The 17,018-nt window shown below is 35.0% G+C and overlaps 1 protein-coding gene and 1 long non-coding RNA gene across 3 annotated transcripts in view; one reads left to right on the top strand and one right to left on the bottom strand.

Moving 5' to 3' along the window:
* Positions 1-17,018, top strand: part of NECAB1 (N-terminal EF-hand calcium binding protein 1) — a 263,262-nt gene that overhangs the window by 47,345 nt on the left and 198,899 nt on the right. The gene's annotated exons all lie outside the window — the stretch shown is intronic.
* Positions 9,022-17,018, bottom strand: part of LOC141581450 (uncharacterized) — a 110,703-nt gene continuing 102,706 nt past the window's right edge. The window contains exon 4 of the long non-coding RNA XR_012514079.1: positions 9,022-11,623. This is a non-coding gene — a long non-coding RNA (uncharacterized LOC141581450). The remainder of the gene's footprint in view (positions 11,624-17,018) is intronic.

Genomic DNA, 17,018 nt, shown 5'->3' with positions numbered 1-17,018 from the left:
GCCAGTTGCCAGCCAGAGCTCTCCTGTATGAGGTGTCTGTCGACCCCTGCTGGGAGGTGTCTCACTGTCAGGAGGCACAGGAGTCGGGGACTCTCTTGAGGAGGCATTCTGTCTTTTAGCAGAGTTTGAGCAGTGTGCTGTGAGATCCACTGTCTCTTTAGAGCTGGTAGGCAAGAATATTTAAGTCTGCTGAAGCTGTGCCCACAGCTGCCTCTTCCTCCAAGTGCTCTGTAGGAGGAAGATGGGAGTTTTACCTACAAGACCCTAACTGGGGCTGCTGTCTGTCTTTCAGAGATGCCCTGCCCAGAGAGGAGGAATCTAGAGAGGCAGTCTGGCTACAGCAGCTTTGTGGCACTGAGGTAGGCTCCTCCGAATTTGAATTTCCTGGAGGCTTTGTTTACACTGTGAGGGGAAAACCACCTACTCAAGCCTCTGTAATGGTGGACGTCCCTCCTTCCACCAAGCTGGAGCATCCCAGGTCAACTTCAGACTGCTGTGCTGGCAGCAAGAATTTCAAGCCAGTGAATCTTAGTTTGTTGGGCTCGGTGGATATGGGATCCACTGAGCAAGACTACTCTAGAGGCTCCCTGGCTTCAGTCTCCTTTCCAGGGGAGTGAATGGTTCTGTCTTGCTGGCCTTCCAGGTGCCACTTGTGTATGAAAAAACCTCCTGTGCCTAGCTTGGTGTCTGCCAAAACAGCTGTCGAGTTTTGTGCTTGAAACTCAGGGCCCTGGTGGTGTAGGCACCCAAGGAAATATCCTGGTCTGTGGGTTGTGAAGATCATGGAAAAAGCTTAGCATCTGGGCTGGATAGAACTGTCTCTCACAGCACAGTCCCTCATGCTTCTCTTGGCTATGGAAGGGGAGTTCCATAACCCCTTGCACTTTCTGGGTGAAATAATCCTCCACCCTGCCTCTACTCACCCTCTGTGGACTACACCCAGTCCGACCAGTCCCAATGAGATGAACTGTGTACCTCAGTTGAAAATGCAGAAATCACCCACCTTTTGCATTGGTCTTGCTGAGAGCTGCGGATCAGAGGTGTTCCTATTTGTTCATCTTGCCTGGGACCTTTTTATGTGATTTTTAAAGGCTCATCTTTAATTTGCTTAACTTGCATGAATTCTGGAAACAAAAAGCATATCCAATTTTGATTCCTGCAACATAAGCTCAATTTAAGCACATTACTGTTTATTTTTTGTAAGTACTGTGTGTTCATTGTAGAAGAATTGAAAAATGCAAACTAAAAAAGAAAGAATAAAAGTTATCTATTAAATCTACAAATAAGATATAACCATTGATTGCATTTTGTATAAAAATGTCTTTAAGACATTTTTCTATCTGTATTTATACACAAATAATATAACCCCTTAGTCACTCTAAAATAAATAATAACCATCTCTCTCAATCAACTGTAGTTATATAATATTACAGGTTTTATATTTAGTTGTTTACATATATAATAATTCCTTTAATAAATCTCTTTTTTTTCTTCTTGAGACAGAGTCTCACTCTGTCCCCAGGCTGGAGTGCAGTGGTGTGATCTCGGCTCACTGCAGCCTCTGCCTCCCGGGTTCAAGTGACTCTCATGCCTCAGCTTCCTGAGTAGCTGGAATTACCAGCATGCACTAACTGCATGGATTACTGGCTAAATTTTGTATTTTTTGTAGAGATGGGGTTTCACCATGTTGGTCAGGCTAATCTTGAATGCCTGTCCTGGTGATCTGCCTGCCTAGGCCTCCCAAAGTGCTGGAATTACAGGTACAAGCCACTGAGCCCAGCAACAAATCTCTAGTTTTAAGTATTTAGATTATTCCATTATTTTGTTATTATAAAAATGCTGCAATTATAATCCATTTATCTAAAACTATTTCCTTCACTCAAATTATTGTATATAGAATTTTTGCCAGAATCCAGGCCCATATAGAACTTTATTCTAATTTCTCCACTAGAGGCTTGTTTGTCTGCTTCTAAAAATTCACCTGTATATATGTGAACTCACTGTAGCTAGCTTTGCAGACACACAGCCCATAAACTCTTCTTATTGTTAATGTTTCACTAACATCCAACCTCTAATTCTATCAAGGTATTTTTCCTCTAAATAATTGTAATTTTCCTAAAATAAAGGTTTTTCTATCACTCGTTTGTTTATTCAGACACTAATTGAGATTCCAATACGAGCAAACGTTATTAAAAATAAAACCCTCATCATAACTTAAATAGAACAAGGCTATAATGTTGGACTTTGGCAGTACTCCTGTGAAGGAGGATTTTCTTCCTTGAATATCACTCTAGTCTCTGAACTAAATCCCCATCATGGTTTCAGTTCTGGATACTTCCCTGCCTATCCTATGTTGAACATCGTGTTCTTACTCCCGAAACCTTTCCCCACTACTTGGTTCTAGCAGCCTTGCTTCATCTTGGTTCATACTTGGTTCATCCTGGCAGCTTCCAGAGATGCTCTACTTTGCCTAGCCCCTTGGCTGGCTTAGTCCCATTCTGAGCTGGCTTTTACTTAATCCAGACCATTGTCTCATACTGAGAGATCTCCCCCATATCTATATGCATACTCCTTGGCCACATGGAACTTAGTTTTTATATTTCTATGCTAAGAATTGAAGTCCCAAGCTCTGGTGCAAATTCACACCTTCATTTATTCTTTCAGTATGTAGTCACTGAATACCTACACTGTACTTAGTGCCAGGTGAACAGCAAAGCAAGTAGAGAAACAGATATGGCTCCTATCCTTGTAGAGTGTGCAGCCTTGAAGGGAAATGATTATAGCACCTCTCACTGCAGCACTTCTCCCAGGCATTTGTTAACAGAGATACAGGTGTATCTGTCATGCAATGTCAAATGTCATGGGGGGTATAAGTATATGTAACAGGAAGTATAGGAGTTCATGAGGGAGGTTTCTTCTGAATTGGGGATATCAACAGAGAATCTGATAATTATATTAAGTTTGATCTAGAATAGGCAAAATTCTTATTGGTAGAGTAGGAAAGAATATTTTCATTATCTCTCTAAGGAGTACTTATGAAAAAAAACAAAATGAGAACATTTGAACATTCTTTCTGATTTTACCTCTCCCACTTTCTGCTTATAGATCCTTTGGAGAATCTAATGGTGTCCTGACAGGAGGTGAGGCTGAGGCAGTAATGCTCTCTCGCCTGCTGCTCACCTTCTGCTGTGTGGCCTGGGTCCAAACAAGCCTGGTTACCTGTTCATGGACTGGTTACTGGTTCATGGCCTTGGTCTTGAGGGTCCCTGGCTTACATGTATTGTGTCATTAAATTCTCATCAAAATATGATAAATAGAAACCACAGTCTTTATTTTACAGACAAGTATATCGAGTCTTAGAGAATCTGTGTGACTTGCCCAGTGTCACAATTGTTAAGTGATATAATAAGGATTTAAACACAAAATTCTAAAACTCAGCAACCTATAACCACAAAAGTATTGTTTACAAATAGTACTAGATCAAATAATTTATTTTTTGACTTTTAAGAGCTACTGTAATGATAACGATAGTGATAGTTGTAAAGTCAGAAGTTGGGTTGACTAGACTACAACATTGAGGCTCAGAAGAGCTAGAGAGGTAACCCAAGGCCACAGATTACTTTTGTAATCTGTTACTTTGCTTGAGACTTGAAATAGTAGTTTTATTTTGCTCACATTTTTTGGTGGTCAGGAATTCAGGAAGGGCCTGGCTGGGTGTTTTGTCTCTTTTCACATGGTATCAGTTAAGGCAGCTGGGCCTGGAGGAACCACTTTCAAGAAGGCTTCTTTATGACACATTTGCCACTTCCACTTCCTTGACTTCTCTTGTTCTCCACATGTCTCATCCACATGGCTTGGGCTTCTCACAGCATTGTGATCTCAGAGTATTTGTATTCCTTAGAGGGGGACTGGCATCTATAAGGCACAAAGCATGAATGCCAGGCCACTGAAGGGCAGTGCCCCCAACTGGCAGGGCATCGTTGCCACTATGTTCTATTGATTAGAGTAATTACAGAGCCTGCCCAGATTCAGGAACTGGAGACATGGACACTACCTTATGGAGGATTGTGGCAAACTCATATCACAAAAGAAAATGTAGGATAGGAGCTCCTATTAGAACTACCTTTGAGAAATACAATCTACCACACAGATTTAATTAGTGGTTGAGGTCAAGTATCTAATACCAAGGATTAAATTCTTCATTTTTGTATTACACTGAAATTTAAATAGCCTAGCATAACAATGATCAGTGGACCGATTTTTAAAAATTCAGCATGACATCAATACATGCCATTGCTGATAAGATGACATTCACATTTCCATCATATCTCTTAAGAAGATGACAAAGTTTCAGTTCCACTGAGTACACTGAATTCTCTATTTTTTGCCTGTAGTCCTCGCATTCATGTCCTGGCTCCACCCTCTTTCAAAGGCATAAACCCAGTGGATTCAGGACTTCAGCAGATAGGATAAGTACATTTCAGGGATCAGAAGCTACCTAGAAATGGCGTTGTTTTAATTTTTAGGACATACTCCATTCTTTAGCATCCTGGGGCTTAGTCATTGCCAAAATCTGCTCTTGAAAGCAGGGTTTTCTGTATAAGAACAAATTCTCTGCCACATGATTAAAGTTATACAGTGAACAGGGCTGTAAAATATAACTGGAACAAATTTCAAAACTTTGTTTACACACACACACAGACACACACACACACACACACGCTATTCATATTGAGAGGTCACTTTTTTAAAAAAGACTGGGAACTAAATCAATGACTATGAAACATGCAATATCTCTGTTCTGCTTGCCTTTTTGAAAGTAGTAAAATAGCTGTATAACAATCAGTTTTTTAAATAGCAGTTTATTTCTTGATTCTTGAACCTCTGCTCTCCACGGTGCCTATTTCACCTCATGTAAAACCAAAATGCTGTTATTCATAAAGTATAATGCTTCCTGGATGCCTATCTTGTAGGATGTCAGATTTATCAAACAAAAATACAGGATAGCCAATTAAATTTGAACTTCAGATAAACAATAAATAAATTTTTAATATACATATGTTCCATGGAGTACTTAGTACATACTTATACTAAAATATTCTTTGTTGTTTATCTGATATTTAAGTTCAACTGGACGTTCTTATTTAATTTGCCAATTCTTCTACCATGTTATAGCCCTGTACTAGGTGCTAGGATTACTACTATGAGTAAGTAGTGATTACTGCCCTCCAAAGACTTGTACCTAAGTGAAATATACATTCTGAAAAGGCAATGACAGAGAAGTGGAAGAGATGTTGTAAGAGATGGAAGTAAATGCAGACTGGACAGGTAAGCGAGGCTATATGACAAGGGGCTTGTAGATCCTATTAAGAGCTTGAAACTGGGCAATAAAGACTACCAAAAATGTTATAATCAGTGAAGGCATGATCAGATTTGCCATTTTTGAAGGCACACTTTGGCTGCAGCCAAGAAAAAGGAGCAAGACTGGACAGAGACACCAGTGAAGAGCCTGCAGTGATCAAGGAGGAACATGATGCAGGCCTGAGCTACAGGAGTAGCAGTGAAGATAGAAAGGAGTTGATAAATCCAAGCACTATTTAGTAGTTTGAATTTAGGGGTTGCCTATCTCTTTCAATGTGTAAATTCAGGTCTTTTATATCCATAAAGCTTTCTTGGATTATAGTTTTAAGTATTAGACCTGTTTGTTGTGATTTTTTTCACCTTTAAGAACTCCAATTATACTAAATATTCTTCCCCATTTTTCTATATCTATCTCTAATTTTCTGATCCTTTGTACTCTTCATTTCTTATTTTACTTCACGTCATTTTCTTTCCTCTCTTCAATGTATTTTAAAAATATTCTAAGTCTAACTTATGTTTCCATTACTTTTTTTCCATGGTAATTGATGTTTAGCATTTTCTTATGTAGTTATTGCTCTTTGTATAGCTTCCTTTGTGAATTGTCTTGTTCCCTGTTCCCTTTTTTTTTTTTTTTTAAAAGTTAATTCCTCCAACTTTGTTCTCATTTTTCAAGATTGTTTTGGCTAGTCTAAATACTTTGAAATTCCATGTAACTTTTAGAATTATTTTGTTCATTTCAACACAAAGCTTGTTGGATTTTGATTGGTTTGAATAGATACAGTTGAGAAGAATATCTTAGCAATATTATTGCTAAACCATAAACATAGTATATCTCTCAATTTATTTAGGCATTCTTTAGTTTACCTGAATTATTTATAGTTTTAATTTTAGAGGTCTTATATATATTTTAAATGTTCATAAGTGTTTATGCTTTTTAAATATATATTTAAAAAATTTAACATTTGTTACTTATATGTAAGAATATAACTGATTTATTTTTAAATCTCAATTTCTTTCTTTCTTTATAAAATAATAGTGATAACTTACCAGATTGTAATAAGAATCCAAAAGCACGAGCTACAGAAAGGACTCAGTGTTAAATGCTGAACTAGGAGAAAGTATTCAACAAATGGCATTATGAAAATAGAAGAGCTAGATAGAAGGTCTGCGTTTAAAAATATATATATATATAGACATGTTCTTTAATACATACATGTTAATTAATTTTATTCTAAACTCTTGAGGCTTAATTTAAATTAATCTTAGTGAAAAGTATAATAACACAAGCTTACCAAAATAAGAAGTTTAAACTGAACAGGAAAAAAAGATTAGATTTTTGCTTATTGTTTTAAAATCCTTCTTTTATTTTTAAAATTTTGAGTTTTATTTTAGATTCAGGGGGTACATGTGCAGGTTTGTTATAAGGATGTATTTTGTGATGCTGAGATTTGCTCTTCAGTTGATCCCATCGCCCAGGTAGTAAACATAGTACCCAATAGAAAGTTTTGCAGCTCTTGCCCCTTTTGCTCTCTCCATCCTCACCAACATCTGTTATCTTTTGACTTTTTAATAATGGCTATTCTAACTGATGTGGGATGGTATCTCATTGTGGTTTTGATCTGATCTACATCTCTCTGATGATTAGTGATGGTGACCATTTTTTCATATGTTTATTGGCCACTTCTGCATATGATTAGCCAATTTCCCCAGCATCATTTATTGAATAGGAAGTCCTTTCCCCATTGCTTATTTTTGCTGATTTTGTTGAAGATCAGTTAGTTGTAGGTATGCAGCTTTATTTCTGGATTCTCAGTTCTGTTCCATTGGTCCATGTGTCTATATTTGTACCAGTACCATGCTGTTTTGGTTACTGTAGCCTTATAATGTATCTGGAGTCAGTTAATGTGATGCCTATGTTTTTGTTCACTTTGTTTAGGAGTGCTTTGGCTATTTGGGCTCTTTTCTGATTCCATATGAATTTTAGAATAATTTTTTCTAATTCTATGGAAAGCAGCATTGGTAATTTTATAGGGGTAGCACTGAATCTGTGTCCTATGAGTTTACTAAATTCATTTATTAACTCCATAGTTGTTTGTAGATGCCTTTAGACCTCCTAAATTGACTATCATTTCATCTCAAATAAAGACAGTTTTATTTCTTTCTTTTCAATTTTTACAAATTTTATTCCTTTTCTTGCCTTGTTTCATGGTTAGTTCTTGTTTTACAGGTTAGTACAATGTTCAATATAAGTGGCAAAAGCAAAAAATCTTTGTCTTAGGGGTAAAATGTTCAATTTTTTGCCATTAAATATGCTGATTAGCTGAAAATTTTTGTAGATGCCCTTGGTCAGATTGATAAGTTTTCTTTTCCTTTTAGTTTTCTGAGATTTTAAATAATCATAAATAGGTATTGAATTATTTCTAGTGATTTTTTGGATATAGTAAAATTATCATATGATTTTCTTTGTTCTGTTAATGTGGTAAATTACATTGTTTGACTTTACAGCATTTTGACTTTACAACATTAGACCAATCCTAGTACAAAAAATTTTTAGTCTTGATGTGTTAAACTTTTTATATATTTCTTGATTTGATTTGCTAATATTTTATGATTCAGGGATTATTTAGAAATGTGCCGCCTGATTGCTAAATATTTAGAAATTCTTACTTTTTTCTTTAGTTGTTTTTTTTTTTTCAGGGTATTTGAAGCTCTACTATTAGTTTATATTCACATAATCAACTTGGCATTTAAAAAAATAAGGGGACAAATTGTAAACAATTTAGATTTTGAGGGCCATACTGTCTCTGTCACAACCCACATCTGTCTTTGTAGCTCTAAAGTAGACAAAAACAATATGTAACCAAATAAGCATGGTTCCATTCATAGAACTTGATTTAAAAAAAGAAACAATTACAAAAATTAACTCAAGATGAATTAAAGACTTAAACATAAAACCTAAAACCCTAAGAACCCTAGAAGAAAATCTAGGCAATACTATTCAGGACATAGACATGGAGAAAGACTTCATGACTAAATCGTCAAAAGTAATGACTTCAAAAGCCAAAATTGACAAAGGGGATCTAATTAAACTAAAGAGCTCCGCACAGCAAAAGAAACCATCATCAGGGTGAACAGGCAACCTACCAAATGGGAGAAAATTTTTGCAATCTATCCGTCTGACAAAGGTCTAATATCCAGAATCTACAAGGAACTTAAACAAATTTATAAGAAAAAAACACACTACCCCATCAAAAAGTGGGCAAATGATATGAGCATACACTTCTCAAAAGAAGACATTTATGCAGCCAAAAAAACACATTAAAAAAACCTCATCATCACTGGTCATTAGAGAAATGCAAATCAAAACCACAATGAGATCCCATCTCATGCCATTTAGAATGGCAAACATTGAAAAGTCCGAAACAAAAGATGCTGGAGAGGATGTGGAGAAATAGAAATGCTTTTACACTGTTGGGGGTAATGTAAATTAGTTCAACCGTTGTGGAAGACAGTGTGGTGATTCCTCAAGGATCTAGAACTAGAAATACCATTTGACCCAGCAATCTCATTACTGGGTATATACCCAAAGGATTATAAATCATTCTACTATAAAGATATATGCACACATATATTTATTGCAGTACTATGTACAATAGCAAAGACTTAGAACCAACCCAATGTCAATGAGAGACTGGATAAAGGAAATGTGGCACATATACACATTGGAATACTATGCAGCCATATAAATGAACGAGTTCGTGTCCTTTGCAGGGACGTGGATGAAGCTGGAAACCATCATTCTCAGCAAATGAACATAGAAACAGAAAACCAAACACTGCATGTTCTTACTCATAAGTGGCAGCTGAACAGTGAGAACACATGTACACAGTGAGGGGAATATCACACACCATGCCCTATAGGAGAAGGGGGGAAAAGAGGAGGAAGAGCAAACACCTAATGCATGAGGGGCTTAAAATCTAGATGACGGGTTGATGAATGCAGCAAACCACCATAGCACATGTATACCTATATAACAAACCTGCACATTCTGCACATGTATCCCAGAACTTAAAGTAAAATTTTAAAAAAGAAACAGGTAGCAGCCCAGATTTAGCTCACAGACTGTATTTGCTCATTCTTGAAATAGAATTGATAGGTCTTTTTAATGAATACGCTCATTTGTCATTATGTAATGATGTCTCTGGTGCTTTCCTTGATATCTACATTGCCTTATTAATATAAATACTTCTTTCTTATGCTTACTGTTTTCATCGTATTTTTCTTTTAATATGTTTATGTCTTTAAATTTAATGAATTTCCTTCTAAATAACATACAATTGGGCATTGCTTTTTAATACTCTAAAACTCTCTGCTTTTTAATTGGAGTATCTAGTTTATTACCTTTTGTATGATTATCAGTATGGTTGGGTTTAAAACAATCATTTTGCTTCTCATTTCCTATTCTGTCTTTTCTTGAGACTCCATTCTTTCTTTCTACCTTCTTTTTGACTAGTCAATTTTTAAATATTTTATTTTATCTCCTTTTTTTGAATTTTTATCTGTAACTCTTTTATTTTTAGTGACTTCTTTAGTTATAATATACATCCTTAGCTTACCACAGTCTATTTTAAATTAATATTACAGCATTTCCTTATAATGTAAGAATCTTTCAAACTATATTTTGATTTATACACTTGTACTTTGTGCTATTACTGTCATACATTTGACTTTTACAGATAATTTAAACCACACAATAAATTATTATGTATGACTTAAACAATCTGTGATTGTTTCTGAAATATTACTAGCTAGATAATCTGAGCATCTGTTATATTATCTATGGTGTTCCTTGGTTTCCATCTCATAGTTTTCTCTCTCTGTGTACCTAATCTTTTAAATTTCATGCCAGTTGTTGGTATTTGAAAAATTATGGAGGTAATTTGAAGTCTAAATGTAACATTAATATTCAATGTTATTACCACAAAGTTTAAGGCTTTTAATTTCATTCAATTTACCCTCAGTCATTACGTGGAGATCTCCTAAAATTTGGAGATCTCCCTCCTAAGCTCACAAAGCTGTTTAAAGTTCAGTTTAGCTTCTCAGCCTCTCAACCTTCTCTTGTAGAATTAACTACTGTCTCTGGAGAAAAGTAGTCCACATATCATTCTGGCCTTTCTGAGTTTTCTTCTCTGCACTTTTGTTCCAGGTATCCATGTTGTCCTTTGTAGCTCACCAATATTCTCATACTTTTTAAAACAATTTTTATCAAACTTTTCTAGTTGTTCTTACCAATAGAATTGGTTCAGATCAACTAGTTGACCAGGCTGAATACATATTTTTATATTCCTAAATGTTTATGTATCTCCATAGGATTATATTTATAATTAATTTTATATCTGGCTGGGCTTTTAGTAATATTAGTTATGAAAAAATTTTTATTGTGAATTATACATTTAGAAAAACTCACACAAAATCTACACACAACTTAACTACTTATTGTAATGCGAATATTCGGTGTAACTACCACAAAGTTCAAGACTTTTAATTTTAAGCAAAAATTATCTGACTTTAGGAATTTTATAGATAACTCTCCAACAATAATGATTATAAACAGTGGAATATAGCAATCTTAATTACAATGATAGGCACAGAGAAACTAAAGGTTACAAGTGCTACTTACAAAGAAATTATAACTTTATCTCAATAAATTTTATTAATTCCAAGTAGAATGTAAATTTCTTAGAGTGGGAGCAAAATAAGAATATTCAGAAACCTGTTAACTGACCAAGGCTTAAAATAAGCATACATCATGGATAATTCAAAGAAGTGGAAGATTGATTATGTTATTCGCAACACTTTTCTCAAAAGGATTAGGATATAAAGGGTTGAATATCACAATATGGAACATTTCAATCTGTGAATAGTAATTAAATTTTATTCATTAATTACATATATTTTTTAAATTAATGTTTCTTACAAACCACATAAATATAGAAAGGATAAATTGGGCCGGGCACAGTGGCTCACTCCTGTAATCCCAGCACTTGGGGAGGCCAAGGTGGGTGCATTACCCAAGGTCAGGAGTTTGAGAGAAGCCCGGCCAACATAGTGAAACCCCATCTCTACTAAAAATACAAAACTTAGCCGGATGTGGTGGCACATGCCTGTAGTTCCAGCTACTCAGGAGGGCGAGGCAGGAGAATCATTTGAACCCGGGAGGCAGAGGTTGCCGTGAGCCGAGATCATGCCACTGCACTTCAGCCTGGGTGAAAAGAAAGGATAAATTGATGAGACTATCTGGTACAAGAGAAAATAATGATAGAAAATAAAACAAGCTAAGTTTAGTATACCAACATCATCGTAAGTATATGTAGTGTTTTTAGAGGTGAGCTACACATTTGACTCTGAATTTCTTTTAGTCACAAAGCAAAGAGGGAAAAACAATCAGTTTCAAGATTCACAGTACTACAAATGATTGTTTGAAGATTCACAAACAAACCAATTGTTTAGGAGATGCACAGCTGTTCCTGGTACTAGTATCTGATAAAAAAAATTCTGCTAGAGGCCCTTATTCAGAAGCTACTTAGATGAATGTATGAATTAGAATGAACTGATTTATTTTTGGTTAAGAATGACAAGACACATTAGGTGTGGTATAGAAAACAAATTGCTAAAATGCACTGGACAAACAATCACATGAATAATTTTGAGATATTTATTGAACAGATGTTCTGTGCCAGAAAGCATGTGAGGCCAAATACTTATGATCCTCTGTGGGAAACAGACAAGTAATCTCACAGCAGCATGAAAATATAATAGAACTGCACAGACAACATAATGTGAACAGGAAGAGACATAGTTCTTCCATGGAAAAATGAGAATCGGAGTGAGTCTTAATGTATGAATAATATTTCTCAAGCAGCTACAGTAGGATTAAAGGCAGAAAAGTGCCTATGTAGGATTGGTGGAATAAGAAAAAATGAAGATCTGTGAATAATTAAAGGAAGAAATGCAGATTGGAAAGAAACAGGAGATAAAACTAAAGTAGACAAAAAAGACCAAATGATAAGCCATTTGAATGCTACTTTTATAGCTAGTGGAGAGCCATTCAATGATTTAAAGCTAGATAGTGACAACAGTTGTGCTTTAGAAAGATGCTCCCGAAGCAGTGTGGAAAATGAATTTTAAAATGTTAACTCTAAAGGTAGGAAGAGCAATAGAGGGTATATTGCAAAGGTCCAGGAAGGAAATGAATTTCTGAATTAAAGTAGTTACAGTAAATAATAAGACAATGGATAAATTTAGAAATATTTAGGAATCTCATCAGTAAGATTTGATGATTGATTGGATATCAGAAGTGATGAAGACAAAGAGCTTAGAATAACTCCTGAAATATTCTCAGAATGAATTTGTTTTCACTAGCTACTACTAGAGGACTTCATGATAAACTTGAACATGGTTCATCTGTGATGTGCATGGTACATTCAGGCAGAGCTATCTAGTAGGCAATAAGTTATAAAGCTTTGGGGCCTCAAGGAGGAGATCTGGACCAGGGAAATGTGAATAATTTCTGAAGAGTTTCATTAATGATCAAATGAGCTTGAGCAGAAAAAGAGTACATAAATGGAGGAAAATAAGATTAAGGACAGTCCTGGATTAGTAAATTTTAAAGGGTTGGTGAGTGGAAAAGAAAAAAAAGCAGCAGCAGCAGCAGCCGAAGAGAAAGGCCAAATATATGGGTGATCAGAATGTGGGATACGTTTATGGAGGGCTTTTGTTTCATTTGATTTGTACGTTATTTTTCTGGTAGCACAAGTGTCAGTTTCTCTGGGGACAACCACGTAGTCTTTTAAAGCTACATGAACATATACAAGATTGAGGTTTTTGCAGCCCATATGTGACCTGGAAGTCCATGTTATAACCAAGAATAGAAAGTGGGGTCACAATGTAAACCATAGTGTGTTGTGTATGTCCATATTAAAGATGCCTCCTCTCCCACCCTGGTGCTCTGATGTTGTGTTATATTAGTAAACTAGTTGTAAATATGATCAAGAAAGATACTAAAGACATGTCCAATTAATAGAGAGTTAAATCAGAGGAGAATTTATACCTCATCTAGAGGGCCGAGATAACTGTTTTCCTCTGCCAAATCCCTACAAACAGCTGCTCTACTAAAGGGTATTTGATTTCACTGGACTATTTTAAAGTAGAAACAAGAGAATCAATGTGAAAAGGGTATAGTATGGTTTTGAAGAGTTATGACTTTCCAAAATGCATCTCAGAAGTCAGTCTTTCCTATATAGAATCATTCAGCAAATATATTATCCCTCCTTTCACATAGAGAGGGAAGTCATTTCTTATTTAGACGAAAGTGATGTTACCTGCTAAAATATAAGATTTATGCTGTTATTTTGAACCTGCCAAAAGAATGAAAATGAGGAAGAAATATAAAACAGGTTAGGAACTACAGCAGTAATATTTTTGAAACATTCACAGATAAGTGTAGAAAGATGTTTTCTCATAATAATTATTCATCAAATAATGCACCCATAATCTGGGGGTCTTTATAGCCAGATAGAACTGCATGAAACACAAAAACAGTTAAGAAAACACTGAACAGAAGAGGATAGTGCAATAGAGAATATTGAGGAAGGCTAGGAAGTGAATTAAAGTCAGTGAATAATTGGGTGAATTACTTGGGTATTTTGCCAATTTACTAAGACACTATTAACTAAATCTATATTGCTACCCAGTCTGATATTTGATTCTTACTGTTTTTTCCTGGTATGTTAATAAGGAGCTCCAGTTAAGTACTGTGGAAAGGAAGTTATCTGAATCCTGGTGGACTATATAGCCTTGACACTTACTAGGTCTTCAGATCAGTAGTATTATCATCACTTGAGAATTTTTGAATTTTTTCATTCTCCCCACCCATATTGTATGAATCAGAATCTTTTTATTTTATTTTTTTAGCAAGATATTTGATTTGCATGTGCCTTAAAATTTGGAATGTGCTGACAGTGGTTTATTATTTGGTGCCTTGTCAAGGAGTTCCTTTCCTTGAGTCTGTAGTTATCTATTATTTTAACTTCTGTAAAGTATTTTGTCCCATATAACATTACTAGTTGAATGCATTACTATTTAGCATGTACATATATGTATATGTGTATGCATGCACTTGTATGCACACACATGCACACAGTGTCTTTATTTGCCTCTTAATATTGATACAATATACAATATACAATACAAGAAATTAACTTGAATTCAGTCATTTATTGCCTTGTTTAGCAAATAATTTGGTAAGTATCTATACCATACAGGGAATATAGAGGATAAAATAGTTCAAAGTGCAGTTGTTATTTTTATGAAACTATTATTTAATTGAGAAATTATATCTTCACAGAAAAACACTAGAAAAAAATGTGTGATATATGTGTTTAAATTTATTTCCACCTTGTGAATCCAGGACCCAGAAGGGCAGCAGAGGTATTTCATGGGGTCCTAGCAATTTATCAGTAGGTATCATTAGTTTCTCAATTAAGAACTCCTAGTAAAACAGTGTTTTAATAAGACTCATACTTGGAAGACTTGGCATAAATTATACAGATTGTTAACAAAGTAGAATTATGAATTGATTGAACTGTGTTTAAAAGGATGTGAGTACGAAAGTGAAATATACTCTGTGTCTGGGGGGCATTCTTAGCAGGAGAAAACAGTATATATAAACTTATAAATAAATGAAATGGCCACAGTATGGGAAGGAAACATCTAGAAGAGGTGAAGTATGTAAAATTGGAAGTAGTGTGAGATTCAATTAAGTAGATAAAAATGGGTGAATAATACAAGAATCTATTCTTTTTTATTTGCAGTATACCTTACTCTCTTATTCTTGAAATATTGGCACAACATCCCATAGCTGGAGACACACTTGCCAAGAGTCTTTAAAATTAGAATTTCATAGCCAAGTGTCCAAGCCTGTGAAGGGATTTAAGTTTGAGAGAAAAAAAATATCTTCCTTCGAAGTGAAGAGATGATTTCTTTTCAGTTAGATTTCTCCTCTGCATTTTCCCCAATGACTCAGCAATTCTGTTTCATGTACTTAAACTCTTTCATGATGTTTCTTTATGTAGATAAATAATAAAAATAAAAAGTTGTTTTCAATTCTTTTATGTTCATTATTGCCAAGTTTGTGAAAGGGAATTAGGATGTGGTGGGTGCAACTGGTACATTTTAAATAAAACTCTTATATGCAATTGCATCGTGTTTCATGGTAAGTGTAAGCAGTTTCTTCAGGGTCTGTCTTGAGTATGACTCTCACAATCTATACAAAGAAACTCTTTTCTAACAGTTACTTTCATCTGAAGAACTGACCTGCCTTAAGCCAATGTTTCTTAATCTTTCTTTTTATTTAAAAGCATCTAAGCTATTGAAAGAAACTAATATGTCAAAGATTCATAAAATCTTTATGATCATTATGTAGATTTTAATAAGCTTAAAAGCTGGGATATTTTGTTCAAGAGACATTAGATAATACCTAATCTCCATTCTTCTTCTTCTTCTTCTTCTTCTTCTTCTTCTTCTTTTTTTTTTTTTTTAACTCTGGGGTGGATTCTTCTTAAATAAATCCCATCATTCTTAGAAAAAGAAAAAGGACAACATAATAACATATCAGGGACCAACGAAGTATAGCCCCTGGGCCAAATCTAGCCCATGGCCTATTTTTATAAACAGTTTTATTGGAACGTAGCTTTGCCCATTCATTTATGCCTTGCCTATGGCTGCATACATGCTGCAGTGGGGGAGATGAAGAGTTGCAACATAGATCTTACGGCCCACAGCGCCTTAAACATTCACTGTGAGATCTTTAAAGAAAAAGTTTGCTGGTTCCTGACATATATTATCAAAACAATCCGGACAACAAAGTTCTGCTTTCATACAATAGGATTTTGTTTTTGACATCAAGGTGAGTAAAAAATAAAATATTAGAAGATGAAAGTTGGGAGAATCCTTACAATCATATAACACATAAAGCTTTGTACTGGACAAGTTAAGGGATTTGCAAATGGCAGTCCTGGGATGCAAATCACAATGAGTAACTTTTTTAAAGGACAAAGTAAACTTTCAGCTCTTATATGTTTTTCCTAAGTATTCTGATTTTTTATATTTATAAATATATAGACAAATCTTGAGGAGTGGAATGCATACAAATTTGGATAAATTTAGTAAAATCGTGATATCAATCCATATAAAATTTTCAGACAGCCAATGGCAAAAGTAAAAGTAGACTTTTGTCTTTTGGTAATGGAGGAATAGCTCCCACTAGACCAACTGTCTTTTGTGATGGTGACAACTAACAACTCTGAACAAAAGATATTTAAAAGAAAAAAGAAACTCTATCCATGTGTTGTTTAATGACAGGGGTACATTCTGTGAGATGTGTTTTCAGGCCATTTCAGCCTTGTGAGAACATCATAGTGTACTTACATGAACACACCTAGGCTATATGGAACGGACTATTGCTCCTTTGCTACAAACCTGTAGATCATGTTACTATGCTGAATATTGTAGGCAATTGTAACACGATGGGAAATAGTCATGTACCTAAACATAGGAAAGATACTGTAAAAATACAGTATAAGAGATTAAAAGTGGTA

Source organism: Saimiri boliviensis, chromosome 15 (assembly GCF_048565385.1).
Source record: "Saimiri boliviensis isolate mSaiBol1 chromosome 15, mSaiBol1.pri, whole genome shotgun sequence".
Classification (NCBI taxonomy): domain Eukaryota; kingdom Metazoa; phylum Chordata; class Mammalia; order Primates; family Cebidae; genus Saimiri; species Saimiri boliviensis.
Note: the sequence above shows the minus strand (reverse complement) of the source record. Positions and strands in the feature narration are given on the sequence as shown.